Raw genomic sequence first — 15,722 nt, 5'->3', positions numbered from 1 at the left:
GCTGCAATGTCTGTACCTGCAACAAGCCAAGATATGATGCAGTTTTAAAAGCTGACTTCAGTGTTTTTTTATGCCTGATGATGAAGTCTGTACACAACCATGCAGATGACACTCATTTTAGTTTCTCTATCATTTTCACACCATGAAGGGACCCTCTTTTCACTGCCCTTATTTGCGCAAGATGCTATTAGAACTCCTGTGCCCTTCCCGTTATTTCCCTGTTACAGTTGGTTATCTTTTCTTCCTAATTGATCTCCATCTTCCTCATTGCCAAAGTTGAATTTTTTTAAAGTACATGACCAGTAATATTCATAACCCGCTTTGTAGCCCGTTTGCCTTAAGCATTTCCTCTTCTATTACTATCATTTTGTATTGTTGTTGTTCTAATTTCTACGTTCTTCTGTCTTGCTATATTGGTACCCAAATCCATCATTTATTTTGAAAATTTAGCGTCTACATAACCTGCAAACATTCTTGGTCAGATGTTCATTCATTCTGATAAATGTTCTACAATGCTAAATTGTGTGATTATTTTCCTCCTCTCTCAACTTGTATTTAGCGCTCAGCATTTAAAGTTCTGAATAACTTATTTTAAAGCACTTATGTATGATGTAGTGCTGGCAACAGTATGTGTAGGGAGGCATAATCATTTACATAAGATATGAAATACTTTGCAGAGAGACAACTTGGTCACTTTATTTTTTTTGTGTACATGCATTGTTATGTATCACCTTAACAATCTGTTAAAATGAGAACCTTTATATTTTTTGATCCTGAGTCATTTCTGTACTGTGTCCTAACCTGATGGTAATCATCCCATGAATTATTAGAAACAACGTAATGGAGTTACTACATGTTATCCAAGGGACAGTAAAAAAATTTACAATGTGCCATTCTGTGAACAAGTGCTCTACTATGCTATGTGAGCTACAGTTGTCATTCACAGCTATTGTGATGTAAAAAGGTAACAATTTTAACCACTTATAGGTTTTCAAAATATTTACAGACTACATTTATTTGTTGGTTTTTTGTATTTATGAAACCATGTTAATAGTGTGTTCAGTCCATTTGACAGAACTTTTATTTATTGTAAAATATTGTACAGAATAGTTTAACTTCACTGTTGGCTCAGATTGTGGAGATGCACAGTACACGTGTAGATTATATAAGAATAATTAGGCACGCATATCGTGTTAAATAATAGCTCAGTGTATAAAGAAATGTCTCATTGAAGTGTGTGTAAAAAAATATACATATATTCAGAACAATCACCCTCTGTTAAAGAAGTATCTCACTCTTAATGCTTTGAGTGAAAAAGAGTTTAGTTGTTACTGAAACGCTCACTCTAGAACTCGCCCTAAAATGGCATTGTATAGCGTGCTAAGTTCTCAGGCTATTTTTGTTTTCTTGTAAACAGTATATATATATGAAGGTTTTTGTTTTATCTTCATCCATGTCTTTCATGTTTTCTGCATATTATGTGCTGAAGTTAGTCTACTTAATTTCCATTTTGTTGAAAAACTGTAACAGCTTACATTAAAGTTGTTTTGTATACAATAAGCCTGTCAGCTTTGCAAGCAGTAGGTCCTTTCTAACATACATTTGTTGATGTAGACAACCATTGGGGTTGTTTCTTTCCAGAACTTCATAATAATGCTTATGGTGTTTCCTTCTGTTGCTGTGGAGGGACCTGTGTCAGTGTATAGAAAGAAACTGTATCTTCCTAAAAGAGATGATGATGGTTGTGCTTCATATCATAGTTTTTACCTTAATAATGTAAATAAAGAAAAATTCTAATTTTTAAACTGTTTTAGTTATCTTTTCTGAAAATATGGACTGTGAAATGAGAATCACTGTCATTATAAATCATTATTCAGAATCACTTTCTCACACTAAATCCTTCAAAACTGCACCTCCCAGTTTTAAAGTGGTTATCAAAATGTAATTCATATCCCAGGTTTGTTTAATATATGCATTTCAATGTTGTGTGAAAAACTACTTAGAAAAGAACAATTAGCACTGTTTCTTTCTTTCTTCCTTCCTTCTCTTCCAGTTAAGAATTTTAAGAGCAGGGAGCAGTTTGTATCAATATTACCACACTCTGTGTGTTAAAACTTCATGGTGACAAAAAAAAACAAAAGATCTAACAGTTAAGTATTCCATGGTTGTGGTTGAAGCTCAGACAGTTCAATTTAACTCCTGTTCTTCAGAATTACTTGAAGTTTCCAAACTTGGTAAATTTTGCATTCTACTGAAACTTTTTCCACCCCCCCCCTCTCCCATACACACACACTCTTTAAGTATTTTTTTAAAAAAATTGTTAGTGAAAGATGTGTATGGAGAAAGAAGAAAGCATAATGGAAGTTCCAGGAAGATTTTAGATGATCTGGGTATGGAGACAGACAAGCTGATCTTATTTGTATTAAAGCCTGTATTGATCAAAAATTAGATGCAGAAACTTAGTACCTCTTCTTTCAGTAAGAAAGTATTAAAGAATGTTCAGCCACATATTGACATTTGATTAACATACTTTGTACTGTTTATAGTGCATTACCATCCCAGAAAATGACAGATGCCCATGTTGACAATAACATACGCACCAAACAACTTCAGAATGTGCTGCTCAGTGAGTTAAGACATATTGTTGGAATTCTGCCTTTCAGAAAGCATTTCACATTTTGCATTCCAGGAAACGAATTTGCTGACAAATTATCGAAAGAAGCACCCACAGAATACATCCCGTGATATGGCTACCATAAGCCATAACAACCTGAGAGCAATCTAGGGGACCACCGGTTTGTGGCAAACTTCTCTGCAGGCCTCTCAGAAACATGCTATCATATTATGCTGGCTGTGTATTGCCTACTCCAGTCAGCTGTCTAGTCATCTCACGAAAGTCCATATTCTCGCAGTGAGTACCCTGATAGCTGATCGAAAATGAGCCCTCAACCTGACTATCTCTCCATCCTAGATACTTGCAGATGAAGTGCTTATGAAGTCATATTTTTTCTTAGGGAAAGAAAATTTTATAATAAAATCTAACTCTTCTCAATGTTCAGTATCAGTGATGGATGTGGGACGGGACAGGAGGGTAAGCGCTTCTTGCTGCAGTGTGTGCACCTTGAGTGGCCTCCAGCTACCTTCTACCTCTGCACTCTCATAAACTTTTAAAATTTTTGTGTTTTTTTATTATTTTTTCTGTCACTTTAAGCTAATTGAATCTCTAGTCCACAAAGCCTTCATTTTATCATTCATTTTAGTTGTACTGACTATTATGACCCTTCTTGGTATATCCTTTGGTAGTTGACTATGCTTTTTAGATCCCTGGGTTTTGTTGCACTTTTAACCATCTGACTTAAGCTACTGTCATGCAAATTTCAATCACTACAACAAGATCATAAATCCTGGAGGTGCGTGTTTCGATTCTGTTACGTTGCCACTAGTAGATTTATGTTTGTTTTATGTAGCAGCATATTTGGTTGTTCTTTTGCTATATGCCTTGTATAAAACAGGTCATATTTTTATTTAGTTCATCATCTGCAGCTTACAATGCTTTCCTTGGTCACACGCTGATTGCAAATAAAAACTGAGGCTTAAATGTGAAAACAGTGTTAATCTGACTATTGTTTGAGATATTTTTTCAAACAATATACTGTATTATGAATATTTACTATTTCTGGAAGACATATTGTAATGATGTCTGCTTCTTGCAACACATTTGTTTTGAACATGTTTTTGCCATCCTTCTTGAAAGTGTGCGTACTTTGCTGCTGGTTTTAGTGCTTGATCATCAGCACACTACATCATTGGATACATGATACGCACTGCTATAACTGACTGAGGGGGCTTAGTGATTAGGTCAGTGTACTCGCATTCGGGTGGATGACAGTTTAGTGTCCAACCATCCTGATTCAGATTTCCTGCGATTTCCGTAAATCACTTCAGACAAATGCTGGTATGATTCCTTTGAAAGGGCATGGCCAAGTTCCTTTCCCATCCTTCCCTTATCCAATGGGACCGATGGCTTCGCTGTTTGGTCCCCTCCCGCGAATCAACCAACCAACACTGCTGTGCTGTAAAATTGGACAGCAGTATACCAGAAGTTTGCCAGAAACAGCAAGTAAGTAAGAATTCTGGAGTGCTAAAGTTCAAGTAATGATTATTTATCAATATTTTCGTACGTTGGCCTTATATTGCATTGGCAAAAGGCATCATTGTTATATGCAGCCAATAAACTGTTTAAAAATATCACCTGTGGTATACAAAGCAGGCAGGAGTGACGAAATTTGGTGTTAAGTAATATCAGGGTTGCCACAACTTTTGGAAATGAGGGAATTTCAAATGTATCAGGGAAATTTGGAAAATTTCATTTTTGACTCAGTAGATGAAATGGTTTGTTTACTGAGATGTCGTGCATCGTCGCTGACTGGGCACAGTTGAGTATGTTTGCTGCTTCCCTACTCCCTCGTTCTTACTGCTTCTCCCCTTCCTACCACTCCCCTCAGCTCGCAGTCAGTGCTGCCAGCACTTCTTGCTGCTAGCCTAGCAGCTGCCGATGAGAGGCAGGTAGGTGTGAGGAACGGTAATACAGTTGTGAGAGTGTGACTGTCTTTTCTACGTGCCTGTAAGCGGCTCAGTGATCATCTTTATGGTGAGTTGCTACCTATCTTCATTAGTATTGATTCTCAGAGTATTTGCCGAAGTTATCTGTTGCATGGATTGATCACTGCGGTCTCATTTCATCAACATGCTTTCTGTAACATGTGAATAGCTGGCCACACGAGTGGATTCCTGTGAAAGGCCAAAACCGCAGACCATTTCTGCAGATATCTAACAGATCTGGCCTACCAATCTGAAGCCCAAAATTTCCAACTAATGTGCAGGCCCTGCCTGTCACATCGGGCCTCATTGATCTGTCAGTTCTGTTTGTGTGTGGCATAATGCGGTGGATTTTCATGGTTTATCCATGGACCCAGGTCCAATGTGCTCCTCAGTAAGCCAGAAACCATGGGCGATGGATTTCAGGAATTGCGACTGCCTTGCAGCAAATACTTTTTACAGTGCAGCATTTTATAGACATTTCATTTATTATAGTGCATTTTATGACTTCAGAAGTAGTTTACATATTAGAAACTATTGACAATATTATGAGAAGGAAGGTTGCTACTCACAATATAGTGGAGATGTGGAGTTGCAGTTTGTCAACAATAGATATACATATGCACACAAACACTCACGAAAATGCAACTCACGCACGCGACTGCAATCTCGGGCAACTAAAACCACACTGTGAGCAGCAGCAACGGTGCATGATGAGAGTAACGACTGGGTGGGGGAAAGAAGGCAACTGGGGTGGGGAGGGGGAGGGATAGTGTGGTGGGGATGTCGGACAGTGAAGTGCTGCAGGTTGGGTTGCGGGCAGGGGAGAGATGGGGAGGGGGGAGAAAGTAGCAGAAAAGGAGAGAAATAAATAAATTTTAAAAAAAAAAAAAAGGACTAGGTGTGGAGGTGGAATGATGGCTCTGAAGAGTTGGAATGGGAGCAGGGAAGGGGCCGTATGGGTGAGGACAGCAACTAACGAAGGTTGAGGCCAGAAGGGTTATGGGAACATAGGAGGTATTGCAGGGAAAGTTCCCATACGCGCCATTCAGAAATGCTGGTGTTGGTGGTAAGGATCCAGTCATTGGAACGAAGGATATTATGTTTGACAGCATGTTCAGCAACAGGGTGATCCACTTGTTTCTTGGCTACAGTTTGTTGGTGGCCATTCATGCAGACCGACAGCTTGTTGGTTGTCATGCCTACATAGAATGCAGCACAGTGGTTGCACCTTAGCTTGTAGATCACGACTGGTTTCACAGGTAGCCCTGCCTTTGATGGGATAGGTGGTGGTGGGATGATGTATGGGACAGGTCTTGCATCTAGGTCTATCACAAGGTTATGAGCCATGAGGTAAGGGATTGGGTGCAGGAGTTGTGTAAGGATGGGTGAGTACATTGTGTAGGTTTGGTGGACGGCGGAATACCACTGTGGAAGGGCTGGGAAGGATAGTGGGCAGAACATTTCTCATATCAGGGTATGATGAGAGGTAATCGAAACCCTGGTGGAGAATGTAATTCAGTTTCTCCAGTCTTGGGTGGTTCTGAGTTACAAGGGGGATGCTCCTCTGTGGCCAGACGGTGAAGCCTTGGGAGGTGGTGGGAGACTGGAAAGATAAGGTACGGGAGATTTATTTTTGTACAAGGTTGGGAGGATAATTGCGGCCATCGAAGGCTTCAGTGAGACCATTGGTATAATTTGAGAGGTCACTGCAAATGTGACAACCATGGGTGGCTAGGCTGTACAGAAAGGACTTATTGGTATGGAATGGGTGGCATTTGTCGAAGTGGAGGTATTGCTGGTGGTTAGTAGGTCTGATATGGATGGAGGTACTGTTGTAGCTATCTTTGAGATGGAGGTCAACATCTAGGAAGGTTGGGTTGAGTAGGACCAGGTGAAGCAAATGGGGAAGGTGGTGTTGGGGTTCTGAAAGAATAAGGATAGGGTGTTCTCACCTTTGATTCAGATAGCAAAGATGTCATCAATGAATGGACAGTAAGAAGAAGAAAACTGCGGCAGTCGCTGACAGTTGGTATGCTATGTACTCATATATTACTCGAGAGAAAAGTACTCAATACCTGTAAAATAATTGACATAACACAATGGATAATAACCGACAATAATGAACATACTAGAACCAACATTTTATTGGCAGTCACCTATAGTTTTGGTTTACACAACTCCCTGTCTTATACACTTCTTTCAAAAGGCCTATTTTTTCTGAGGTTATTTCTGAAATGAAATGTTTAGATTATGAATACAACACTGAAGATCACAGTTCTTCCCAGGACTTAACAATGAGGCTATCAGCGCCCATACAAAATCAGCTGAAATGAACATGGTTAAAATTAAGAAAATGCGAGAAAAGAGGTAAAAATCGAGATAAAATCCCTCTCATTTTCACCAGTCTTGGTTTAAATTTGTGAAAGAAGGTTGCATACATGGAAAATATGTGGAGACACTTGAAAGTTTCACATACATTATACACAGTGAGTCAGGTAATACGCAGCATGTACGGTTCAGTATACGCGAACGTGGTTATCGACAAATGTTAGTGCACATAAATATGTCGTATGTTTAATTCTCTTAAATCTTGTATCCACTGAGACAATGCAAGGTGATTTTTTGAATAATATTATGAAAAGGACAGCTGCTACTCACCATATAGCAGAGATGCTGAGACTCAGATAGGCACAACAAAAAGGCCGTCACAAAATGAGCTTTTGGCCAGCAAGACCTTTGTTAAAAGTACGCAACAAACAAACAAACACACACACTCACATACACATTGCCACAGTCTCTGGCGGCTGAAGCCAGACTACGAGCAGCAGCACATGATAAGAGAGGCAACTGGGTGGGGGTAGGAGGAGGCTGGGGTGGGGAGGGGGAGGGGTTGTTTGATTCTTTTTTTAATGGCATTTGGAAGAGCATGATGAAACAATTACAGTAACATAATACATGTTGATGTTTAAATGTTCCACAAAATAATCAGAGAAGTATGCTTGAATTAAAAGGCAAGGTGGGTGGAATCACCTATTACTGTTTGCACTCATGTGGGCTCTCATCTCAGTGGCTCCAGATCCCCTCCCCAAGCATTTGTATGGTACTCACCTCTCTTTCTAATTTCTCTCTATGGCTCTCACTGCCAGTATTTCCACACATCTCTCTTTCTCTTCTACTGCCACACTCCTCTCTCTTCTACTGTCACTGTCTCTCTGCTAATCTCTTTCAGCAAAAAATAAAGCAAAGAAGGCAAAAATGAGGATTGAGGCAACTGGTTCCCCGCTTTTCTGTCCAAGGAGCGTATTCGCCTCTTGTTCCAACAGGAGCATTTTTCAACTGCTTCCCTTCTGTTCCCCGTTACATCAGGGTGTACTGCTTATATAAAATGAATTCTGTAGTTTAGCAAAGTTTTGACAGTTTGTTTATATAGTTTGACATGTTTACATACTTTGACACACACACATAAACAACAAATGACTAGACATAATATAATGTTAACACACAATCTTCTTCCATCCACTGCTACTTCATTTTACTCTTCTTTACTTTAAAATGCAGAACATTTTTGCACTACATTTACAGTACACAAAAAAAAGGCTGTGTTTGTTTTGCAAGTACAAAAAATTTCATACAGCAAAACAGGTTTTTGTAAGGTGCTTATGCTGCCAGTTGGCTTCATTGAATACTTTGTAAGAATACTGTATAAGTGTGAATTGCCCTTTATACAGAGACAGTTTGTCATAAAGTTTTATTGGTGAAAAAATGGTGATAAAAACCAAAGTTTGGTGACCTCAGCACCCTTCTCATGACCTCAGAACCCTTGCCACGTCTAGTAAAATTTATTCATTGAACGGGATATTAATGTGCATAATGTTGGTTAAGTTTGATAACTTCGAACCTCCTGGATCTTGGTAATAGATAATATCACATCTTGGTAATAGATAATGATATCACAATAAAGTTTAAAGTTCCCCTAAGAACGTTGTCTGAATAATATATGGTAAAAATTCCGATGATCTTCCGTGAATATAAATGATACAAGTGGCCATCCCCACAATTGGTACTTTTTGTACCCAAAAAATAATGATTTTCTGGGGTTTTGTGAGGAACCGTCCATGAACAAATGGTGCTTTTGCAAGCTGTCTAAGGCCCACGACCACACCTAATGCAAAAGGACCAACTGATTTCCTCACTTTGATTGGACTAGAGGAAGTGTGTAATGTTTAAATTTTGACCCGGTGCTGTAGGATAACTACAGTATGCCCACAGATATGCCCAATAGATATATGGGGTTATTACAAATGATTGAAGTGATTTCACAGCTCTACAATAACTTTATTATTTGAGATATTTTCACAATGCTTTGCACACACATACAAAAACTCAAAAAGTTTTTTAGGCATTCACAAATGTTCGATATGTGCCCCTTTAGTGGTTCGGCAGACATCAAGCCGATAATCAAGTTCCTCCCACACTTGGCGCAGCATGTCCCCATCAATGAGTTCGAAAGCATCGTTGATGCGAGCTTGCAGTTCTGGCACATTTCTTGGTAGAGGAGGTTTAAACACTGAATCTTTCACATAACCCCACAGAAAGAAATCGCGTGGGGTTAAGTCAGGAGAGTGTGGAGGCCATGACATGAAATGCTGATCATGATCTCCACCACGACCAATCCATCGGTTTTCCAATCTCCTGTTTAAGAAATGCCGAACATCATGATGGAAGTAAGGTGGAGCACCATCCTGTTGAAAGATGAAGTCGGCGCTGTCGGTCTCCAGTTGTGGCATGAGCCAATTTTCCAGCATGTCCAGATACACGTCTCCTGTAACGTTTTTTTCGCAGAAGAAAAAGGGGCCGTAAACTTTAAACCGTGAGATTGCACAAAACACGTTAACTTTTGGTGAACTGCGAATTTTCTGCACGAATGCGTGAGGATTCTCTACCGCCCAGATTCGCACATTGTGTCTGTTCACTTCACCATTAAGAAAAAATGTTGCTTCATCACTGAAAACAAGTTTCGCACTGAACGCATCCTCTTCCACGAGCTGTTGCAACCGCGCCGAAAATTCAAAGCATTTGACTGTCATCGGGTGTCAGGACTTCTAGCAATTGTAAACGGTAAGGCTTCTGCTTTAGCCTTTTCCGTAAGATTTTCCAAACCGTCGGCTGTGGTACGTTTAGCTCCATGCTTGCTTTATTCATCGACTTCCGCGGGCTACGCGTGAAACTTGCCCGCATGCGTTCAACCGTTTCTTCGCTCACTGCAGGCCGACCCGTTTATTTCCCCTTACAGAGGCATCCGGAAGCTTTAAACTGCGCATACCATCGCCGAATTGAGTTAGCAGTTGGTGGATCTTTGTTGAACTTCGTCCTGAAGTGTCGTTGCACTGTTATGACTGACTGATGTGAGTGCATTTCAAGCACGACATACCCTTTCTCGGCTCCTGTCGCCATTTTGTCTCACTGCGCTCTCGAGCGCTCTGGCGGCAGAAACCTGAAATGCGGCTTCAGCCGAACAAAACTTTATGAGTTTTTCTACGTATCTGTCGTGTGTCGTGACCATATGTCAATGAATGGAGCTACAGTGAATTTATGAAATCGCTTCAATCTTCTGTAATAGCCCTGTACATGTGGTCCGTAGGCCAAGGGCTATCCAAAACACTTGTCCTCTTATGACTTTGATCAGTAGAACCTAAGATGACCCTCTGAAAAATTGCACTTTTATGTGCAGCTTTTTGGAATGTACTGTTGCAGTGCACTGTCGTGTGGACCTATTACACACTTGCAATGACGGTGTAAATTGCAATTTTATATGCTATGATCTTACAGCAGTTCACATTTTACGTTATAAAAGGCTGGCAATTAATTCTTGTCCATATCCTACAATGATATGGGATGTACATTTTTTATTTGAAACCAGAATTTAAAAATATTCCAAATAAGTTGATGTAAGATGACTCAATGCTGTGGCTGGAATATAGTAAAAGCTTGTGACATTCCACTTTCTTGATTTAGAGTTGGAGATGGAAAAATGTCAGATGCCAGAAATACAATTACATTAATAAATGTTTCTGCACCTTAAAGTGACTAATACGCAAGACATTCCTTTTGAAATTTTGGCTTTCGTATTCCTGGGAGAGTGCCCACAAGCTGCAAATAATTACATGCTTTATACCAGCCCTATCTCAAGTAGCAAAGAACTGTTATAACCCTTAGGAACAACATTTATTTTTCAAATTTAATATAATGAATATGTATAAATAATATAATATGATGGTGAGTCAAATGAAAACCTTAAATTTGTAATAACAAATCGAAATTTTGCACCGTTATCCTGCACATTGGTAAGCATGCTACAAACAGTGTGCAGACTGGCCTGTAGGTGGTAGCATAGTGCAGATGCACACTTACAGTGATGCATGTTTGTCACAGCAGCAAGTCTACGAATGGCGTAGGAAGTTCGCATATGTTGTGACTTCAGTGGAAGATGCTCCTTGTCCAGGTCAGGCACAACGAGTTGTGACTCCACAGAACATTGCAGCAGTTGAAGCCACAGTGAAGGAAAACCGCTGAGTGACACTGAATTACATTGCAGCATGTTTACACATTAGTCATGGGTCAGCACACCACATTTTGCATGATGTGTTCCAGTTTCACAAAGAGTCTGCAAGATGGGTACCACGGCAGTTGACTCCTGAAATGAGAGGGCGATGTGTTGATGCTTGTGAAGAACTACTTCGGCACTTTGAACGAGAAGGTGATGGCTTCCTTGCAAGAATCGTTACTGGGGATGAAACCTGGTTTCACATCCACCAACTGGAAATGAAGAGAGTGAGCAAGGAATGGCACCATTCCTCATCACCAAAACCAAAGAAGTTTCGAACAGAACCATCAGCAGGGAAGGTTATGCTGGCACTCTTTTGGGACGAAAAAGGCGTTATTTTGGATCATTACATGCCTAGAGAGACCACTGTCACCAGTGCATCATACACAGATCTAAAAAATCACCTGCGGCCTGCAATCAAATCAAAGCGACATGGATTGCTGTCAGCAGGTGTCTGTTTGCAACATGACAGTGCAAGGCTCCACACTGCCCGTACGACAGTTGCAACAATCACAGACCTTTTGAGTGTCTTCCTCATCCACCATACTCACCAGACCTTGCCCCAAGTGATTTCCATATGTTTGGACCACTCAGACACAATGAGAGGAAAGAAGTTCTGTTCTGATGAAGAGGGCCACACGGTGCATGAGTGGTTGCGCAGACTACTAAAAGAATTTTTTTCTAGAGGAATTTACGCACTTTGTAGGTGCTGGAGGACTTGCATTGAGCGTGGGGGAGATTATGTTGAAAAGTGATACAGGTTTGTACCACTTCTGCACAATAAATAATATTTAAAAAAAAATATTTCAGGTTTTCATTTGACTCACCCTCATAAATATAATGAAATTGAGGCCAATTGGATCAGTGCTTCAGTCAACATTTTCCTGGATCATTTTAAACTCTTTTGTCTCCATTCTATTTTTCTACTTTAAGTGAAAGAAAAATGCACAGATTCAGCATAGCTTTGAACAGTATAAGGGAGGTAAATAAATTATTATAAATTGATGCAGATGTGGATCTTCATCCGGTTCAAATCACTTTATATGATAAGTGTGTGTCATTGATTTTGTTCTCCTCCTCCCCACCACTTGGCGGACCACAAACACCAAGCAGTTGTAATGCTTTTATTGTAACACTGATACCTGCAGTATCTCTAAGAACATACACATTCATAAATTTTGCCTAGAACAGCTTATGGAAGCATGTGCAACAGAAGTAGAATTTCACAAAAAAATACTTCATAATAATAAGTGTATATCGAATACCTGCAGGTAACTTTAATCTGCTCGTAAACCACCCTGAAGCTGTACTGGCCCATTTAACAACCAAAAACAAATAGTGGTTGCTGGTGACTTCAATGTAGATTTCCTTAAAGACTTTCCCAATAAGAACTTATTTGAGTTAATAACACTATCATTCAACTTAATTCCCACAGTAAAGTTCCCAACTAGGGTAGCCAATTGCTCAGCCATTGATAATATCTTCATAGAAAAGTCCAATGAACAAAATTATATTACAAAACCAATAGTCAATGGCCTCTTAGACCATGACATGCAGTTCCTTCTGTTAAATGTTAATACTGAACAGGATATAAAATCTGTTAAATCTGAACTCAAGAGGGTAATCAATAAGCCAAAAATTGATTATTTTAGGATACTCCTCAGACAATCACTGGAGTGATGTTTACAGTGCTCATGAAATGAAAGAAAAATAAAACACTTTTGCTAATTAAGTGCTTACCTTATTTGAACACTGTTTTCCCCCAAAACTCACCAAGATTAGAGCCAAGTCTACAAAGAAGCTATGGATTACACAAGGAATAGAGGTATCTTGTAAAAAAAAAAAAGAAAACTGTACCTGTCAATCCGAAACAGTTCCGATGCTGATGCTATAGCACACTACAAGAAATACTACAAAATATTAAAGTCAGTAATATGGACATCAAAGCAAATATATTACAAGGAAAAGATAGTCATATCAGATAACAAAATAAACAATATGGGATATAGTGAAGGAGGAGACTGGTAGAACCAGACATGAAGCAGAGCAAATAGCATTAAGAGTAAATAATACATTGGTGACAGATGTGTATAGTGTTGCAGAACTTTTTAACACATATTTTATAACTGTTACTGAAAAGATGGGGTTGTCAGGTTCTGTAGATGCTGCCACGGGATACCTCAGACCAGACACTTCAAGTAACTTTCATTACATGAATTTGACCCTCACTACCCTAGCAAAGTAACGTCCATCATAAAATCTTTAAAATCAAAAACATCTAGTGGTATCAAAAAAGTCAATTAAGGAATGTGATTCTGAGTTAAGCAACATATTAAGCTATCTGTGTAACCAGTCATTTATCAGTGGAATATTTCCTGAATGGTTGAAATATGCTGAAGTCAAGCCACCGTTTAAGAACATAGATACAGAATTGGCATCAAATTTCTGTCCAATTTCACTTTTGCCAGCATGCTCAAAAATTTTAGAAAAGGTAATGTACAATTTATTGACTTTACAACTATCTTATCACAAATAACATACTGCCAAAGTTGCAGTTTGGATTTCTAAGGGGTTCTGATACTGAGAAGGCTATCTACACTTACAGTGAAAATGTACTTAATTCATTAGACAAGAAATTGCAGGCAACTGGTATATTTTGTGATCTGTCAAAGGCATTTGACTCTGTAAATCACAATATCCTTTTAAGTAGAATATTATGGTGTAACAGGAAATGCATCAAAATGGTTTATATCTTATATCTCTGGAAAGGAACAGAGTGTTATTAGGAAAGAGACATGTATTAAGTTATCAGGCAGCATCCAACTGGCAACTAATTACATGTGGGGTCCCACAAGGTTCCATCTTAGGGCCCTTACTTTTTATAGTGTATATCAGTGACCTTTCATCAGTAACATTACCAGACACCAAGTTTGTTTTATTTGCCGATATACAAACATTGCAATAAATAGCAAATTAAGTGTAGTCTTAGAAAGATCAGCTAATAAAATATTTGCGGACATTAATCACTGGTTTCTAGCCAATTCTTCCTCACTAAACATAAAAAAAAAAACTACATGCAGTTCAGAACTTGGAAGGGGTGTCCCACAAGTATATGCCTAACATATGACAACAAGCAGATAGAAGAAGTGGACAGTGTTAAATTCTTTAGATTACAGCTTGATATTAAATTCAACTGGGAGGAGCACACCACAGAACTGCTGAAGCATCTTAACAAATCTCTATGTGCAATGCGAATTCTCTCAGACAAAGGTGATATATAGAAATGAAAAAGCTGGCATACTATGCTTACTTTCACTCCATAATGTCATATGGGATTATTTTTTGGGCTAAGTCATCAACCCAAGCTAAAGTTTTCCAGGCACAAAAACCTGCAATAAAAGTTGCATTTTGTTTGAACTCAACAACATCCTGCAGACTCCTGTTTAGGGAACTACGGATACTAACTACTGCTTCCCAATATATTTATTCCTTAATGAAATTTGTCATTAAAAATATATCACTTTTTCAAACCAACAGCTCTGTTCATGAAATCAATACTAGAAATAAGAAAAATCGTTACAAGGATTAAGTCACTTACTCTTGCACAAAAAGGTGTGCATTATTCAGGAACACACATTTTCAGTAACTTGCCAGCAGCCATAAAAAGCTTAACAGCCAATGAAAATCAGTTTAAGAGAAGCCTAAAGGATTTATTGGTGGCCAAAACTGCTTCTACTCCATTGACGAATTTCTCAGTACAAGCAACAGATTTTTGTGTGTGTTATATACAGTACAATCTAACTTCTGCACCATTTCAGTGCAATAATGTGTTCATTGTAAATTGTAGTAATTCTCACTGCAGATCAATTGGAATGAAAGTAAATCTAATCTAAATAATATGGAAGTTAGCTTCGGAGTGCAAGCAAAGCAACTGAGAGTTATACAAAGTTTAATCACGAGTAAGCACTAACACAATCTTGACATACACTGTACCACACATTAGCCTTGGGCTCTAGCTGTTGGCTGTGAACACTAGACAGCCAGTATCAGTCTAGTAGTAGGTTACGACTTAGATTTAGTGCATACCAGAGTCAGATCACTATGTTCTCCACACAGACACAATCAGGGAATCCAGCATGAGGCTTTCATCAGCAATTATCTGTGCATTCTACTTGTTAATTATTTCTCCGATACTGTGCGGAAGTATATTATAAATTATTTATATGAAAATACTAGTGCAGTACAGGGTGATTATAAACAGTCTGTAAAACCTGGAAGGGTATTACAGGTTAGTGCACACAGAGAAACAACTGTTAAGAAAAACATTTGATATGCTGCGCCATTTCTGAGTTAATTAGAGTTGATGTTAGCCAATAAAAACATTTGATATGCTGCACAATTTCTGAGTAATTAGAGTTGATGTTATCCAATTAGGCCATTGCACACTAAAATTCAAGCAAACCACCAGATACAATTAGTGGGTGTTGTTCTCATGGGGTATATGATAGCACATGAC

The sequence above is a fragment of the Schistocerca cancellata genome, chromosome 9 (genome assembly GCF_023864275.1).
Source record: "Schistocerca cancellata isolate TAMUIC-IGC-003103 chromosome 9, iqSchCanc2.1, whole genome shotgun sequence".
Classification (NCBI taxonomy): domain Eukaryota; kingdom Metazoa; phylum Arthropoda; class Insecta; order Orthoptera; family Acrididae; genus Schistocerca; species Schistocerca cancellata.
Note: the sequence above shows the minus strand (reverse complement) of the source record.